Source organism: Zalophus californianus, chromosome 15 (genome assembly GCF_009762305.2).
Source record: "Zalophus californianus isolate mZalCal1 chromosome 15, mZalCal1.pri.v2, whole genome shotgun sequence".
NCBI classification, from domain to species: domain Eukaryota; kingdom Metazoa; phylum Chordata; class Mammalia; order Carnivora; family Otariidae; genus Zalophus; species Zalophus californianus.
The window spans coordinates 67966719-67984876 of record NC_045609.1 but is presented as its reverse complement, the minus strand read 5'-3'; the positions used below and the strand labels follow the sequence as shown (position 1 = coordinate 67984876).

Sequence of the window (18158 nt, the reverse complement as noted above, 5' to 3'; positions counted from 1 at the left end):
CTGAATCTCCTGCCTTCAAACTCCCTGTTGATGTAAACACAAATGTCTTTATTATTTAAGCCCCTGTTCATGAGCTTTTTAAATATTAACTCCCTAATAAATACATTCTAATTGACACATGTTTTGTTCCTGATATATGTCTTCATCTTATTTTCTGTCTCTAGTGTTGGCTCTTGAGATTATAAGTAGCTCAAGAGAAGTAAAGACCTATCTTTGAGTGTTTGGGACAGTATCTGAGCATGTTGATAACTTTTATAGATTGCAAAACTAATGTGTTGGCCTATTTTGAATTACTTTTTCTTTCTCCGGGTGTAGTCATGCAGGACAGGGGCTTCTGTGGAAATATCTCCATGTTCCTCAGTGGTATCTGAGGTGAGCTTATGTTTATTCAACAAAATAGGCACATACTGTTGTGCACAGTAATAAATTAGGACTGTTATTCATTGTATAAAAGTAATTACTCTTGGGGTCAACTGCGAGCTACCGTGAGCTTCCTGGGAGCATTTCAAATAGGATTATAGTAGCAAACATGAAGTAACTCAGAGCCTTGGAGCCCTTGAATTGATAGAAGTCTGCCCTTTTTGCTCTTTGCTGCTGATGTCTGTTCCCAAACAGCTAGGCAAGAGGGCTCCCAGGAGCTGGATTTCAGTTTTCCTGAAGTGGGGATAAAGGAATGACTATGAGAAATCAAAGAGCCCATACAGTGATGGGTAATTAAGGATTCTGAGAGTGAAGAACTGAAATGTGCTGTGTGGTAAGGGCATGATACTTGGAATGCTTTGAATTTATGACTGCTGGTGCCAAGTGGCTAGCGTTCGCCTTTCTACCCTCTAATAAATTTAACCTGTGCTCAGATTCCCAAAGCCCAACCTGTCACAATATAGCCCTTTCCTGTTTTTTGCTTTTTCCCAGGGTATTGTCATCTGGGAGTTTAAGAAACTTGGAAAATGGAAAATGGGAAATGCAGATAGGCTACAGGTGAATTTTATCTACTATTCTGCTAATCTGCACTGCGTATCTATTCACCTACACACATATCTTCCCAACCCACTCAACACTCCTAGACTGCTTACCTTGCCTAACCTGTTGTCTCACCATACTTACCCATTTATCTGTCTATCTTTTCAAAACATGAAGATCACCTATCAATGAAATTATCTATTTTATAGCTTTTCTTAATGTTACCTTAAATTTGAGTTGAGAGACTTTAGCTCAAGGTAATGGATTATTTGTTTTGTTGTTGTTATGGGTTCTATTTAGGAAGCAGTCCTTACTGTGATACTGATGAGAAGGACATGCAGATGTGATTTTTGTCAGATCCTTTAGTAGATGATGGTGATGATGATGATGATATTGGAATTGATTATGAAGAGATTGAAGAAATTATCTCTGAGGTTGTGGAAGATTTTAAAATGAGCTCCATATAGGGGCGCCTGGGTGGCTCAGTCGGTTAGGCGTCATCTGCCTTCAGCTCAGGTCATGATCCCAGGGTCCTGGGATTGAGCCCCGCACTGGGCTCTTCACTCAGCCGGGAGTCTGCTTCTCCCTCTCCCTCTGTGATCTCTCTCACTTTCACTCTCTCTCAAGTAAATATATAAAATCTTAAAGAAAATGAGCTCCATATAGAATGATTCATTTATTTATTTCTTTTGAATTTATGCATTTTCCCTCCATGCCTAATATATTCCTTGTCTCTCTTACTCATCAAGTGTTTACTCTGTGTTAATATGTACTGCGCCCAATGCTAGGTGATATAATGGAAGGCATGTTTGGGTTTCAAAGAACTAAAGGTCCAATCCCTGATGAGAGAAGCTCGATTTTTGCCTCAACAAAAGAAAGACATCTCTAGAATATTGCACTGGGTTGAAAAATGTAACCCCTAAAATTCATATTTGCCTGGAACCTGTGAATGGCACATTATTTAGAAATAGAGTCTTTGCAGAAATAACCAAGTTAAGATGAAGTCATACCAGATTAGAGGGTAATTTAGACAAACATAGAGGGAGGAAGGCCATGTGACAACAGAAGCAGGGATTGGAGTGGTCTGGCAGCAAGCCAAGGAATGTCAAAGATTGCTAGCAACCAGTAGAATCTAGGAAGAGTCAAGGAAGAATTCTTCCCTGGATCCTTCAGAGGGAGCATGGCCCTGCTGGCAACTCAGTCTCCCACTTCTGGCCTCCAACCTGTGAGAGAATAAGTTTCTGCTGTTTTAAGCCACCCAGTTTGTGGTAATTAGTTATGGCTGCTCTAAGAAAGCAATACAAATAGTTTGCATTTTAATAGGACATTTAATTTAGGAATATAAGCCATTAGGAAAAAAGAAAAAAAATCACCCAAGCTTCTATGTGTGACTCTAGTCTCTTTCAGTCCTTCCCTAGTGTAAATCATTTTTACTGGTTGTGATCATAATATAATATTTTTTGTTTGTTTCTGGTGGGCCATTTTCATTACCTTCTGATCATTCAGCATTAAATCTTTTTTGGCAAAAATCTTTGGGGGACCCTCTAAATCACTGTCACATCTGCAAAAGCCAGGGCCTCACTTTCCCAGCATCTTCTGAAGCTCACGAATGGTCACCCACACCCCACCTCAGACCTGAACTGAAAGCGGCTGATGGGAAGATGCAGAGACGGAGCACCGGATGGCTGTGCCAGGTGGGGAGGCAGCACAGCCCATGACTCTATGTCCTGGTGCTGAGGCTGCCAGCCCTGCAGGCATGGGTGTTTGGGCCTGGGCAGCAACATCCACTGTATCTTCCTGGGATTAGCGTATCACATTCCTGGCCAGGTGGCTCCCTCCCTGGTTTTCTGGGTCCCAGGGAATTACCTAAGTATATACTTTTTGGGGTGAAACTAACGAAAGTGGATCTCTAGTGCTTATAAGGAAGATTCTGGCTGATTACAGCATTGTGCTTTTTAAATCTAACATTGTACTGTAAGCGAATTCTGTAATGTTACATATCTCTGACCTGTTAGAAAAGTAGGTCATTTCAAAACAAACCTGCAGTGGATATATTTGTGTGTATAACTTCTTTTTCCCTTGCGTTATTTTTTGATGAATATTCCGAGAACCGTGTCCACTGGGTCAAAGAGTGTGAACTCTGTATATCACTGTGCTTTCCTAAAAAGTGGTAACAATTTGTATTGCTACCAGCAGTATATGTGTAAGTAAGTGCTAATTTTATTGCATCTTTGTTTATATGGGAGGTATTATCAATGACAAATATTTCTACTATCCTCCTGGGTGAAAAACAGCACGTTAATGTTTTAAAGTTCATTTCTGTGATTACTAGTGAGAATAACATTGTTCCCTTATTTTGTTTACTAGTTGGGATTTCCACTGATTTTTTTCTGTTCACCACGCAGGAATGTAAAGTAGACATATATAAACATGGGATGAGCTTCTCAGGAGGGTTACAAGTCCAAAATTGCTGCACCTATTTGAGCAGACTGGGCAGCTAGATGAAGTCCTGATGTCAGGGCGGGGGATTCAAGAGGTATAGTAAAGTCTTTCAATCCTGAGGTTTTTTTTTTTTTATTGTTCTTGGGAGAAAGGAAATGCAGAAGAAAGCATGCTGTGCCTGTAAGTGCTAAGCTTAAAGTGGCAGAATCAGCGAGGAAAAATTCTTTCTCTTATAGGTTTTGCTTTGATGTTCTTTTTTTTTTCTTATATATTTTCTTTTCATGTCCTAGCAAACTAAATCCTGGTAACATTTCTCTGAGGGTCACTTTCTAAGAAGCACCTTTTAAGAACCAACAAATTTTAGCCTGACATTTTTCTTCTCAAGGGTCTTGTGATCCTGCCTGTGGATCCTCATGGCTGATTTCTTGCCAGTGGGTGGCAGCCTGTTGCTTTCAAGAGAGGCAGTTGCAAATGTGTGTGGAGGGCAGGGTGGGGGCAGAGAGAGTATGGTGTGTAAGAGATAACTGGGATTCTGGGGCAGATAAAAAAGGCTATTGAATCACCTTGATAGCAGCATCAATTTGGCAGTTTGCTTGAACAAAGTTAAATGATGACTGATTTATAAAAACACATGCTACGTAAACCTTAGGATTATTCCTGGGACATTTTGGGGGGCACCCTACCGAAGAAACTGTTTGTTATATATGTATTTTTTTCTGCTTCCAAACTCTCAGGAAGAGATTTGATTTCATCAGAAAGTACGGGCACCTGATACTCCCCTGCTACATCACCAGGAGTTCATCATCCTGAGTCAGAGGGTAAGTAATAACGAGGTAATCTCAAACTCCTCTTGCTAACAATAAGGTTTGCATAAAGCTTGTGACCATTTCACCCATGTTCTAAATAGTGGGCCTGTGTGGAAAGGGAGGGTTTCTTCTCGATTCCCAAAGGAAAGGAAGTTTTGATCATTCTATTAAAAGGTTTGGGTGATTCGAGGAAACGGAGTCCCCAGGGCTATAAAGGTCCATACACTGGTTAGTGAAGTTGACAAGTTTGTCTTTGCTCTGCTCAAAGCCATTCTAGAGGGAGGTAAAGAGCCTTGGAACTTGGAAAGGGTGACAAATGATGAGGATATAAGCTGAGGTTCTTGATCCCAATTTATCACTAGTCATTTAAGGGACTGGATGTATTCCTGCTTGTCTCTCTGGGCACCAGGTTTCCAACTACAAAATAAGAGGGTTAGGCCGGACAGTCTCCAGGGCCAATCCCTGCTCCAAAATTCTGGGAGGCTTTTGGGGCACCTGAGTGGCTCAGTCAGTTAAGCGTCCGGCTCTTGATCTCAGCTCAGGTCTTGATCTCAGGGTCATGAGTTCAAGCCCAATTTGGAGCCTACTTAAAATAAAATAAAATTCTGGGAGGATTCCATCTTTCCTGTCTTTAGCTTCTCCAGGCAATCCAACCCCCATTATCTTTAAAGATTAATCTTTCCTTAAATAGGCTCAGGGTACATAATGTGTTGTATATCTTCTTTACCTATCTCTTACTGGGAACATCAGCATATCCCTTACCTCTATCTTTTCCATGAGTATTTTGCTGCACAGGAGGGTTCCCCTGGTGAGAAAGTCAGTGACCTCAGAAAGTATCTTCATTGACTTTTTGTGCATCTTTTAACTGGCTGAGAGAGCCCTCTGGATTACCTGTTCAGGTTGCTAAAAAACAATTCATTCCTTCAACAAGTATTTAGTGAGTACCTACTGAGCTCTAGGTACTCGCCACGTGCAGTAATGCTTCCCAAGGACCATCTGAGAATTTACCTTTCTCTTGACTAAATATGAGTCTGTCTACATGGGTGGAAGACCTTCAGATTTTCAGGACTTCTCTAGAGGCAGGAGTTGCAAGTAGGCAATAGACTGTCCCTCCACAGACCTTCCCCACAGGTGCCCCTCTTTGTTAAGCAGGATTTTAAATCAGAAGGCACCGTGCTCTGAAGGTGAGTGCAGCTGAATCCTGAGCGAAGGGAGCCTCTTTGTATCTCCTTAGAAAGCTGTTTACAGAGATATGGAGAGGTACATGGGGGAGCATTCAGACACTGTGCAGCAAAGAGACACATGCTCAGATGTGCACTTTAGTAACTTTTAGGACTTTTTTTGTGTTATATTTTGAAGCATCATTGAAGATTTTCTTCCTAGCCACAGAAGTGCTTTTGCCTGGGCCTGTTTCCAGGTGGGCATGAGGCACGGAGCGTGAAAGTTGTGTAGCCTCAGAGGAGGGAACACATTACCTTTCAACAGAAATAGATCCTACTAAGAAGTTTTCCTTCACGTGACCCTGCAGTCTTGAGGAAGGAATAACAATAACAAAACACAGTAACAGTGGAATGGCCACTTTGTTTGGGGGATATTTTTGTTCTGGAGAATGGAACAGAAGATCCTATAATAATGATGCCTTACAGTCACCAATTTCTCACACACCCATGAACTCAAACCTATCATTTGTAGTGAGCTTTACATGCAGAATGTCATTTGGTCTCCAAAGGAACACAGTCAGATATATTCTATATATCCTCATTTTGTAGGTGTGGAAACTCAGGCGCAGGGAGGTCAGTTAAGTAACTTTCTCTGGGTCACTCAACTAGTAGGTTAAAATTCTTGTCTTACTTAAGTCTGTGCTCCTTACCGCCCCAATACTGCTTCTCTAAGAGGGAGTTGTAATTTGAATGTTCTTATTTTAAAGGTGAGAAGACAGAGTCAGAGAGGTCAAGCACCTCAGCTAGAGCTCTTCAGGGATACACTGAAGCTTTGAATCTGAGTGTCTGGTTCCTGATTGAAGCCTACCTTCGCTACAGAGATGGACCTTGGGTTCATTCTTCAGGCTGTAAGTGAACTTGATACTGTGAGGTTGGTGATTCTCAGAGTAAGGACCCAGAATTACAAATAAACAATGGTCATACCACAACTTTCCTCAGAGGCAGGATTTTATTCTCCTAAAAGATGAAGAAGGGGTTGGAGGCATTTTCTACTTCTCTCTACTCCTGTTTGTGTCTCTAGGGACTGGGCATCTGCTCTTTATACTACGTAGGTACCACTGGTACCTAAAAACTCTTGAATTTATCCTGGCAGATTGTCCAGAATGTGTCCCTCCTGGCATCGCAGTCCTGGGAAGAAATGACCTGGCTTTGGGAAGATCTATTTTCTAAGCATGCCTTACTGGAATGACAGTCACTGGGTGGGCAGCCATCTTGGTCATAGTGCCTTGTTGTGGGATCTGCTCCAGTCCTCTTCCTAGCACCTCAGTGTGGACAGGACTTTGGCGCAGGGTGTACAAATGATGTCTCCCGTCAATCAACAGTCAGTCAGAGGTTTACAGAGCAATTATCATAAGCTTCTTCCTGTGACAGCTTCTGTGGTGGTTACAAAGTAGGTATTCCTATACTCAGAGATTTATGATTTAATTGAAGAGATGATTAAACTGATCAACTAATAAGAAACAATCAAACCACAGGTTAGAGACTGGTAGTGGGATGACTGAATCTGACCAGGAGATAACCATCCACTCCTGAAATACACATACATAAAGCTTTAAAAATATCTTGAAATGAGTTGGCAATATTTAAATGTCAGGATATCTCACATAAAAAATTTTACATTCCTAGGTTCTATTGTAGAAAAGAGAGAAAGAGACTTGGCCATGTTGAGCTTATGTACCACACAGAAATAATTGACAGGGCTGAGTAGCACCTCCCCTTGAAATAAGACTTGTGCTATTCCATTCTCCATTCTGTTTATAGGCTTCAGTTCTGGCCCTCTTGATTCATTAAGATTATCTGCCTGAATGTTGCAGAGCCTTCTAATTCTCAGCCATGCATAGGCATCAATTAATAGCAAAGCTCAGTGATAAATGTCTTAGGAAGTTGAGGAGGGAAAGTCATTGAGGGCTGGAGTAGTCAAGGAAAGCTTCATGAAGGAAGGGGTAACTAAGCTGAACTATAAAAAAGTCAGGATTGAGGTAAAAAGGGATGCAATGCAATGTTGGAATGTACTTGTATGTAGGGTGCATAAAAAGCAGAACAAAAGGTAATAGAAAGTTTAAATTCTGAATGATTAAGGGCTTAAATGTGAAAAGCAAAATTTTTAAACATTTAGAAGGAAGTCCAGGAATTATTCATTTTATTAAAACTGGGAAGAATTTATTTTAATGATCTAAAAAGCCCAAACCATAAAGGAAAATATTAAGAAATTTGACTTCACTAAATTAAAAAAAAACTATCTAAAAATTCAGAAAACAAAGTCAAAAGGTGAAGACAAGGAGAATATTTGTAATGAATAAAATAGAGGATAAATATTAGAGTCTATTAAATAAAAACTCACAAATCAACAAGAAAAAGACAACTTCATGGAAATGTGTATGATATATATAAACTTTTCACTGTCAGAAAGGAAATACAATGGCCAACAAATAATGAAAAGATGCTGAGCCTCAAGAATTTTATTTGGGAAATGCAAAGTAAAACAATCATGATGTATTATTTCATAAATATCGTATTGGCACAAATTTTAAAATGTGACAATTCTAAGGGGTTGGTAAGGATGTTGAAAATTGGTACTTTTCACATACTACTTATGGGAAAGGGACTTGGTACAAAACCTGGGGAGAATATATCTTGTATTAAGTTCTATTAATGTCTAACAACAGCATGAAGGACCAGGGAGGGAATGAAAGGATCTTGTTCTAAGGTTCTTATATCATACATGAAGGGCTGTAGTATTTGAAGACAACAGTCATATGTTAAAGATGCATATTTTAACCCAGAGCCACCACTGACAAAATGAAACAAGGATGTATAATTAAGGAGCCAAAGTGGAGCAAGAATGGAATATAGTAACATTCTATAAATCCAAAAGAAGGCACGAAAAAAGAGACAAAGAAAAGATTTAATGTGTAGAAAATAAAGAGCAAAGATAATAGGTTTACACATGACAATGTTGATAACTAGATGATCTAAATACACAATTAAAAGTGGAGATTGTAAAATTGGCTTTCAAACAAAGATCTAGTTATATTGAATTTACAAGAAACACTTAAATAAAAAGACAGAGATAGGTTTAATGAAAAGGACTGAAAATATATTAAAAAACATCTAATACAATGAGTAATCTTGAGAGAGCTAGAGTAACTGTAATATCAGAAAAAAATCATCTTCACACCAAGGAAGATTTCCAGGGACAAAGAGGAAAATTTCATAAAGACAAAGGGTTAATTTATGAACAAAACATAACAAAGCTAAATGTGTATGCCTAATAACATAGATTGAAAATGCATAGGCAAAGTTTGGCATTAATTAAAGGAGGAAGAGATAAACCTATAATTATGATGGGAGATTTCAAAATATTAATCTAAAATTTGATTTAATAATTGCTACAGGAAAACAGTAATAATATAAAAGACTGAACAACACTATTAACCAACCCAAACTAATTGATGTTTATAGTGCACGGCGAAGAGAAAAAACAATCTTTTCAAGTGCACACGGAACACTTAAGATGACCACATGCTGAACCATAAAATAATTTTCAGTAAATTATAAAGATTGAAATCATATGGAGAATGTTCTGTGACCACAACAAAAGTAAATTAGAAACCAATAACAGGAAGATATCTTGGAAATCCCTGAAACTTTGAATTAAGGAACACACTTCTGAATTATTAATGGGTCTAGGAAAAAATTGCCAGGGAAAATAGTTTTAGGTGAATGAAAATGAAACAGAACTTCAAAATCTGTGGGATGCAGCCAAAACAGTGATTGTGGGGAATATATATATATGTTCATATAGGCACAGATTAGAAATTTATAAGAATTTGATTGCAATTTTAACTTGCAGGCCCAGGAGATGAGATTACAGGACAATTACAGTGTATGCCTTGAAACTTCCTATGTTTTTCACATCTCTAGAACGACTTTGCATTATCTTAATATTCAGAGGAAAATGGTATTAGTTAAAAACTAAAATTCATAAATAGTTTGTACCTTTCCCAGTCTCAAACAGCTGGCTAGGGAATGGATCATTTCAGATTTGAACCCAGCTGTGTCTCAGAAAATCCATATCTTTATCACTATGCTGTGCTAGTTCCTTGTAATAATCTCCGGGGAAACACTTGTCCTTAGTTAAGCACACCCATAGTACAAAAGTTCTTTTCATCTTCAATCACTCAAATGTATTTCTTGTCCGCTCACGAGGAGGGCAAGTGAAAGGAGCCTGAAAATAACACTCTCCTGTCCTAGAACTAACATTCATGTTCAAAATCTTTTGGGTATTTGTGAACATTTTAGTACCTTTGGCTGTGTGAGCTGCAAGTGATACTTATGAATAAAATGCATTCAACTTAATACACCTGCATTAAAAGAGTTTCGAGTGTGGATATATTCTCTACATGAACTCTGCTGAATCTTTCAGCAGAGACCAAGTTGCTGTGATGGAAGAGACCAAGAGGAGAGAGCCACAAAGTCCATTTGAGGTCCTTGGAGCTGTCCTGATCACGCACCCCCCCCCCCCCAAGCCCGATCCTATGACCTGGATATACAACTATTTCTTGGATTTAGTAATAAACCCTGGTATCATTTCCTATTTGCTTAAGTTAGTTTTGTTACTTACAGATCAAAAGAACCTAACATCCATAATCAAGCTCACCCATATTGGGGGTTGGAATACAGATTGGTTGAACTCCAGGAAGGGCAACTCTTTATATTTACTACCAAATGGTGTAGATGATTGCTGCCCAATAAGAAATTGTAATCTGTAGATGTTTGTTTTGAAGAATAAAAGAAACATTTCTGTAACTTTTCCCTTGTTCATGTTTGATAGATTTAAATGCTTTTTCTTTTTTTTCTAGATCACGTTTATCTTATTTTGAATGAAAAAAGACACATTTTATTCATTTAGGAATTTTCCTTCCCTCCTCCACTTCCTAATTACACATTTTCTGGTTCAAAACTCATTCTGGAGTTTTCTTGATGGGATTTCCAGTTTTCAGAGATTTTCTAAGATCGAAGTACGGATAAGAGACAAGAAGAGGAATGTGCTGGTTCCTCACTGTTCCTTCACAAGGAATGGAGCTGGCTCTTAACCCAATTAGTTTTACAGTGTTGAGGGATTCTACAGAAGTTACAGACAACAGTGGGTTTTTCTACATTCCAGAAGATCATGTTACTCTTGGAATTCAAACCACGGGTCCCAGTTCCCCTGAGAACATCTGCTATTCATTGCCAGCACTGTCAGGTGTTTATTTCAGCTCTTACTCTGTTGTGAAAGCATCTGCCTAGCTCCCTTTCTGAAGCCGTTTATTCTGAAAGGACATGCTGGAAGCATAGGCCAAATAGGGTGGGTTTGCTGAAAGCTACAAGTTAATTTGATGGTTTTTCTGCTCTTGAATCAACTTTCTGATGCCTTCACCTTGTCACGATCTGAAGTATGTCAATTCATTACATTTGGGAAAAATGCATATTAATGTGTTCAGTGAGTAACTTGGGAAGAAATGCGTTTATCTAATTTCACCAAAAGCTGATGGGCATGCATTTCCTAATCTGAATAATTTACTTAGAGGAGGGTGATTATGATCATACAGCTTGGATTGCATCTGTCACAGGTACTTTTGCAGTGCTTCCTGGAGAAGTGATTATTTTTAATGCGTCTGTACCCTTTGCCTTGTTCAATTAGTAGCTCCTTGAATTATTGATTTTATGGTTTAATTTGCAGTGGTGTCATTGGGCCAGCTTTATGGGCATGTACCTGTGCAGTTAGTTAGAAGGACTTTGCACTTGGTTTAATACTGTGCAGTTGCTGTCTTGAAATTCTGGACACATTTTGAACAAGGAGCTCTGAATTTTCATTTTGTATTGGGTCACGCAGATAAGGAGCCAGTCCTCAGTGTCACTGAGCTGTAGGGATATGGGAGTGGGCCAGTCAGAGTGAAATAATGAAATGAGCACAGTGTTTAGTCACTGGTTAGCTGTGTGACCTGTAGTAATTTTGGCTTTTGGTTTTCTCAGTAGGAAATAAATAAATAAAGTAACTACCCCTACTCACTCCCTAATTCTTATGATGCTTAAAATGAAATGGTACTTGTGAAGATACAATATAATCTCTTATTAATATATATGTATAAATATATACTTTTATATATACATATAGTCAAGTTATATAGTCAAGTTATGACTTTGGAACAAGTTGATTAACATTGAAGTATTTGTGGTTGGGAAATATCTGTTGTAGAGGAAGTTGTTTCATTCCAGGTTTCCTGCTGATAATTATCAACTACCAAACTTTCTTAATACCTATATTCTTTGCATATTATGTATTGTGTATATGGGTGATATGGTGACTATTGTTTTAGTTCAGTTCTCCTCCTCCAGTAGATCACCTGACATCCTAAAGAAAAAGGTATCAAAGGCCAGACCTCAACAGAATAAGAATCTGAAGAGGAACCCAGGATTTTGCATTTATTTTATTTTGCTTTGTTTGTTTTGTTTTTTTTTTTAGAGGAAGGGGCATGAGCTTTGGCATTGGATAGACTTGGTTCTGCCTATTTTGCTAACTGTGAAAATGGGGAAAAGATAAGAGAGAATACAGAGTTGTAAGGCTGCAGAATCTCCTTTGTAAAGTGCTCAGTCCTGTAGGACCTCAATAGGTAGAGATTATCATTATTAATTTTTCATTTTTTATTGTGTAATCTTGTTTTGTGAATGGTGTGTGTGTGTGTGTGTGTGTGTGTGTGTGTGTATCCACAACTGGATTGTAAAGTCTTTGAAGTCATGAACTGTGGTTTACTCTTCTTTTTAATCCCCTATAGCTTCCAGTACAGTGTGGAGCATTTAACAAATGGGTTCATAAAAACCATTTTTTTAAAAGATTTTATTTATTATTTGACAGAGAGAGACACAACGAGAGAGGGAACACAAGCAGGGGGAGCAGGAGAGGGAGAAGCAGGCTTCCCGTGGAGCAGGGAGCCTGATGTGGGGCTCGATCCCAGGACCCCGGGATCATGACCCGAGCCAAAGGCAGACGCTTAACGACTGAGCCACCCAGGCGCTCCCATAAAAACCATTTTTTGATTGAGTTTTTTGACAGATAAAACTAAAAATCAACTCAGCTCTGTCCAATGCACTTAAAAACACCAACATTGCATTCTGGCAGGCTCACCAAAGATTTCAAAAAGATGCTGAGAGCATTTGCTCATCTGTGTCTAGGCGACTGAGACATTTTTAAAATAATCAGTCTGTGGAGCCCATTTGTTTAGAAATTCCATTTGGAGGACTGCTACATTTGTTCTGAGTCATTACGTGCTCTACAGGACTGCAACAAGAAAGCTGTGCATCAGTTTTGAGGACAGTTCCAGGGTATAATTTTTGAAAGGACAAATGCAGGTGCCATGTTTTATAAACTGGAGGTACTGGGTAGGGGTGTGGTAGAAAGTATTGCTGCAGAGAGAACAGGACTGGAGTATAGCTGAGAAACCAGAAGTAATTCAATAGTATCAGAATAAAAAGGAATGTGACTGGAGAGTAAAGGTGTCTAACAGTCAGTACTGAATCTTACCTTTCTGGAAATCCCAGTAAGAATGGTCTGGTCTTAGTTAAGGGTCCATGGTTTAGAGCAGGAGAGTAAGAGGTAAGGATGAAAATACACAAGTCTTTTCTGCTCTAAGTCTGGATTTATCTTAGAAATAAAGCAGAACTGAATCTATAGGTGGCAGTTTTAGATGGGCAGTAACTGGCAGAACCAGTCTTATAACAAATGTTCCTCCGATTCTTGGCTTTTCTTTTTAAACAAAGGATAGTGAAAGCTTTTGCTTGTTTGTTTGGCTTTGTTTTGTTCTGCATCTAAACTTGTCTTTATAATTTCCCAAGTTCATAGTTTTTCCATATTTGGTTACAAGATTTGGGAGAAATCATTTCAAGGGAAGAAAAAAGAAAAATTTGGTGGATTTAATATATTTAGATGACTATCATGTAATATTGAGATAAAATAATAAAAGTTAATGATTAGCACTTATTAAATACTTCAATATGACAGGCACTGTGCTAAAGCCTGCAAATCAAGTATCATAATTAATCATTTTGCAAGCCTATGAGGTTTTGGTATAGAAATTCCTGTTTACACAAGAAGAAACTAAGGCCCAGAGAGGTTAAATAAGAATAGGAAAAAGCCTACTATGTATAAGGCATCACTAATCAATTTCTATTGTTTTGGTTTTGTTTTTTACATAAATGAATTCATCAGTGAAGCCATTTGGGCTTGGATTTTCCTAGTGGAAAATTTTTTCCTATGGATCAAATTCTTTAATAGTTCCATGGCTATTAACATTTGCTACTTTGTTTTGTGTTTGATTTTGTAATTTGTGTAGTTCAAGGAATTTTCCATTTCATCTAAGTTGTCAAATTAGTAAGAAAAAGTTGTTCATATTATCTGTAGGCTCTGTAGTGATGTCCCCCTTTCATTCCTGATACTGATAACTTATTTCTTCCCTCTTTTTTAAAATCAGTCTACTTAGAAATTTATCAGCTTTATTGACCTTTTCAAAGAACCAGCTTTTGGATTCATTGATTTTCTGTTTTCCATTTTATTGATTTTCACTCTTTATTGCCTTGTCTTTACTTTTGACTTAATTTGTTCTTCTTCTTAGCTTCTTAAGGTGAGATATTAGAACATTGACTTTAGAGGTTTCTTCTTTTCTAATATAAACATTACAACTGTAAATTTGTTTCTAACTATGGCATGAGTTACATCCCACAGATTTTGATAGTTGGGTTTTCACTATCATTTCATTCAAAATATTTTCTAATTGTTTGTGATTTCTTCTTTGACCCTGGGTAGTTTGGAAGTATTATTTAATTTTGTTATTTATAGTTTTGTTGTGATCAGAGAACATCCTTCTTTCATACTTTTTTGGGGTTTAAAATTACAAATAACTACTAACAAGTTCTATTTTACCCAGAACACTTCATGTTTATGTTTTCTTGGCACCCCATCCATTTAGCATCCTTTCCCTCTTTCAAAAGTATCCCCATGTGGAGATAAAGTATAAGGCCATACTATATATGACCTGCAAACTGTACATTATCCCCCACAATTCCAAAAAACTCAAAGCAAATATGATACTTCAGTCCTTCCAGGAAAAGATTTATCTAAAAAGGGAAAGTAATCAAAACTTTGCAAACCTTGGTTTCCTTATTTGAAAATGGGATAATAATAATTATTCCTGCTTTGTGATATTTTCTGAGGAATAAAGAAGAAAATGTTTCTCTCTCTCTCTGTCTCTATCTACCTATATATATATGAATATAATAATTTCTTAATAAAATGTGGTCAATATCATCAATATTTGAGTGATTTTCTGCCCCAGAAACTATACCCACACTTGTCTGTACTACCTTGCTTACTCTTCCTAAGTCTAATTACCTCCATTTTATAGATGAGGAACCTGAATATTCGCAGAAATTATACTTGTTCAAGGCTATATACTGAGTAAATAACAGAAATTAATTACATGGTCTGTCTCATTTCAAAACCTGTCTTATTCATTTTTGGTTTATTCCTCACATGTTATACTACATCAAAAATAAAATTAAAAAGTCAATATCGTATTTATAATAACTCAAATTTTGCCTGCTTTATAAACAGAAATTTGTATATTATAGAAATTTGAATAAACAGGAAAAAACAAGGTAAGAAGTTGGCAGTTGAAAAGATTTAACTCAGTCTCCAAATATGACAACACACACACACACACACACACACACACACACACACACACAGAAAATACACAAACACAAATTCAGAAAGACTAAACTTTCCAACAGGTTTTATAAAAGAAGAATCTAATATTTCCTTCTCTTCCAGTTTTCCTTTCTTTTACGATGCTGTGGAGATGCTGATGATTCTTGGATTCTGTTGTTGCCTTGTATTTGACTGTCTAAACCATTTGAGATTGTTTTCCCACGTTTTTGCCATAGGTGGCTGTATCCATCCAAAAGCTCAGCCAGTCCTCTCCAAACTTTTTAAACTTTTGAGAGTAGGGATGCTGACTTTTCATTTTTATATCTTTAGTACGTGGCGTAGCAATCTAGAAGATAGATGTCAAATACATACTGGTTGAAAGCTAGTTGCCTGAGGATTTGTGTGGACTCAGGAGTCTTTAAATTTCCAATGATAATCTTCTCTTTTTCTCCATTAATTTCCAAAAGTCCCTACAAACATTTGGCTGATGTTAAGGATAGCCCACACTTCCCTGTAAAATTTGCTAACTAGCTCAAAGGGCTTATGAAACCTCCTTGGACAGTCATTTCAATATTTGTTCATTCTAAATGCTATGGGGAACTTCCTTATTTCTGTTCTGAAGTTTCTTATCTTTTCCTGGCTTTTATTTTAGCCATTTGCTTCACTCTACTTTATGTTGGTTTCATGAGAATATACTTTATTTCAGAACTTTTGTTCTTTCCTATCCTACCTTCTTAAGATTGGCAGCATTGGAAATTCTGATGAGTAGGTTTGGATGATAGCAGGAACTAAGGTTTACTTAGAAGAGAAACTTATATTTGCAGCTAGAGGTCTGGCTGAAACATACCAGCATGAAGCAGTGTCCCCAACTGTTGCCAGATCATTGGAATAGCATATTTCCTACATAATCCCCTCTTTCATTTATACATAGGGTTTGCCATTGCTCTCCATCCTGAAGTTTGTCACAGGAGGGAAATAATAACAGAGAACAGAAAGAAACAGTCAAGTTTACTAATCATCCCCCTCCAACACACTTTTATTTTACAAGATACACTCTCTTTTAACTGGCATGAATATGGAGATTTCACTCTTAAACTTCTCTCACTCTCATTCTCCCTGCATTTCTCCATCAGAACATTTTCTGCATGGTCATTTACTGACTCTTTTCTCACTCTTGCCTGTAGGTGAATGTGGATGAGAATATTTATGCTAATAAGACAATGACTTTATGAATATGATTTGTCACCAACGACTTCATAACATTTCATTATGACTGTGGAGATTCACTGACTATTGTCTAGGTCTCTGCTGTGGCTTCTGCTCATAAAATAAAAATCATGCTATTATCATCCAAATAAAATGATAATATGTAATGATCTTGAAAGGCCTTGAAGGTGAACAGTCTTTGAAGAAAGGTAAAAATTCAATTTGATGTACAGGTTTGTGCTGCTTTTCCAAAGTTTGTGTTCTGCTGCCTTGCTTACCTGTTTTCGCTAACCAAAAGACATCCGAAGAGGATTTTTGCTTTTCAAAAAAAAAAAAAAAAGGTTGAAAAGCAAAAATAGCATTCAGGGATTGTTTTGTAGTAAACCTTTACAGAGACAGTGTACCCTGAGTAGCAAGAGTGGCCCTGCCAAGCTCCTTCCCCAGGAACTACACTCAGCATCTCAGCATCAGCTGCCAAAGCTCCAGACTGTGTAGCCTCTGTGCTTTATCTCGATTTATTTTGTGCATCCATTAGCAAGATGTGTTCTAAGGTATCAGAAAAGCCTAAGAGAAGTTATTTTTTGGGTTTGGGAGCACTAAAAAAATTTCCATATAAAGTAATGGTAATTGCTTCTTCTCTTTATGCTATTTTGAAAGGCTTAAGAAAGTTTTCATAGGGAAGCTCTACTTTTAGATAATGGGGGAAACCTGTAATATGGAATATTAAGTATATCATTGCCAAATATGGAAAAAATTATTTTAGTCAAAGATAGACATTGAAGACAGCTTGTTTAAAAAGGCAGGTCACATATTGTACTGCAAGCTCCTACTAACAAGGTTAGAGTTAATAGATTATTGATCCATTTAATGTTTAGTAGCAAGCTAATCTTTTTCATCAGCTATGCGATTGGGTATTTGTCTGTTTTAGAGGCCCATTCAATAAACATCTTTCATTTGATATTACTTTCTAATGTCAGGCAGCATATGCCTTGGATGCACTAACCCCTGTTTATTGCTACAGTCACCCTGCGGCATTGGTATTCCTGCCATTGTGAGCACTCTCTTTTCTGAGGTTTACTTTTCTTTGTCCCTCAGGAGACTGGTAAATCCTTTCTAGTGTAGAAAGGCTTGGGCTGCAGGCACTGAGATAAGGGTAGAATCTGACTGTATCATACATTGCTAAAACCTGCTCCACTTGACTAAGGTTCCTATTCTGTGGGATTTTATTCAATAGTGTGATGAGGAACTTGAAATAACACATGCTAGTTATCTTTGTGGTGTCCCAGAAGTTCTAATCTTTGAATAGTAACAAAAGGAAAATTGTGATAGCATTTGAGTCTTGCAGTCCCTGAGTTTTTTTTTTAATTTTTTAATTGTTATGTTAATCACCATATATTACATAATTTGTTTTGGTGTACTGTTCCATGATTCATTGTTTGTTCATAACACCCAGTGCTCCATGCAGAATGTGCCCTCCTCAATACCCATCACCAGGCAAACCCATCCCCCCACCCTCCTCCCCTCTAGAAGCCTCAGTTTGTTTTTCAGAGTCCATCATCTCTCCTGGTTCGTCTCCCCCTCTGACTTACTCCCCTTCATTCTTCCTCTCCTGCTATCTTCTTCTTTTTCTTTTTTCTTAAAATATGTTGCGTCATTCGCTTCAGAAGTACAGATCTGTGATTCAATAGTCTTGCACAATTCAGGCACTCACCGTAGCACATACCCTCCCCAATGTCCATCACCCAGCCACCCCATCTCTCCCACCCCCAACCACTCCAG

The 18158-nt window shown here is 37.8% G+C and overlaps 1 long non-coding RNA gene across 1 annotated transcript in view; it reads left to right on the top strand.

Moving 5' to 3' along the window:
• The first annotated feature begins 4128 nt into the window (after positions 1-4128).
• LOC113923479 overlaps positions 4129-18158 on the top strand; it is a 30512-nt gene continuing 16482 nt past the window's right edge. Inside the window, exons 1-2 of the long non-coding RNA XR_003520339.1 lie at positions 4129-4220; positions 6136-6276. This is a non-coding gene — a long non-coding RNA (uncharacterized LOC113923479). The remainder of the gene's footprint in view (positions 4221-6135; positions 6277-18158) is intronic.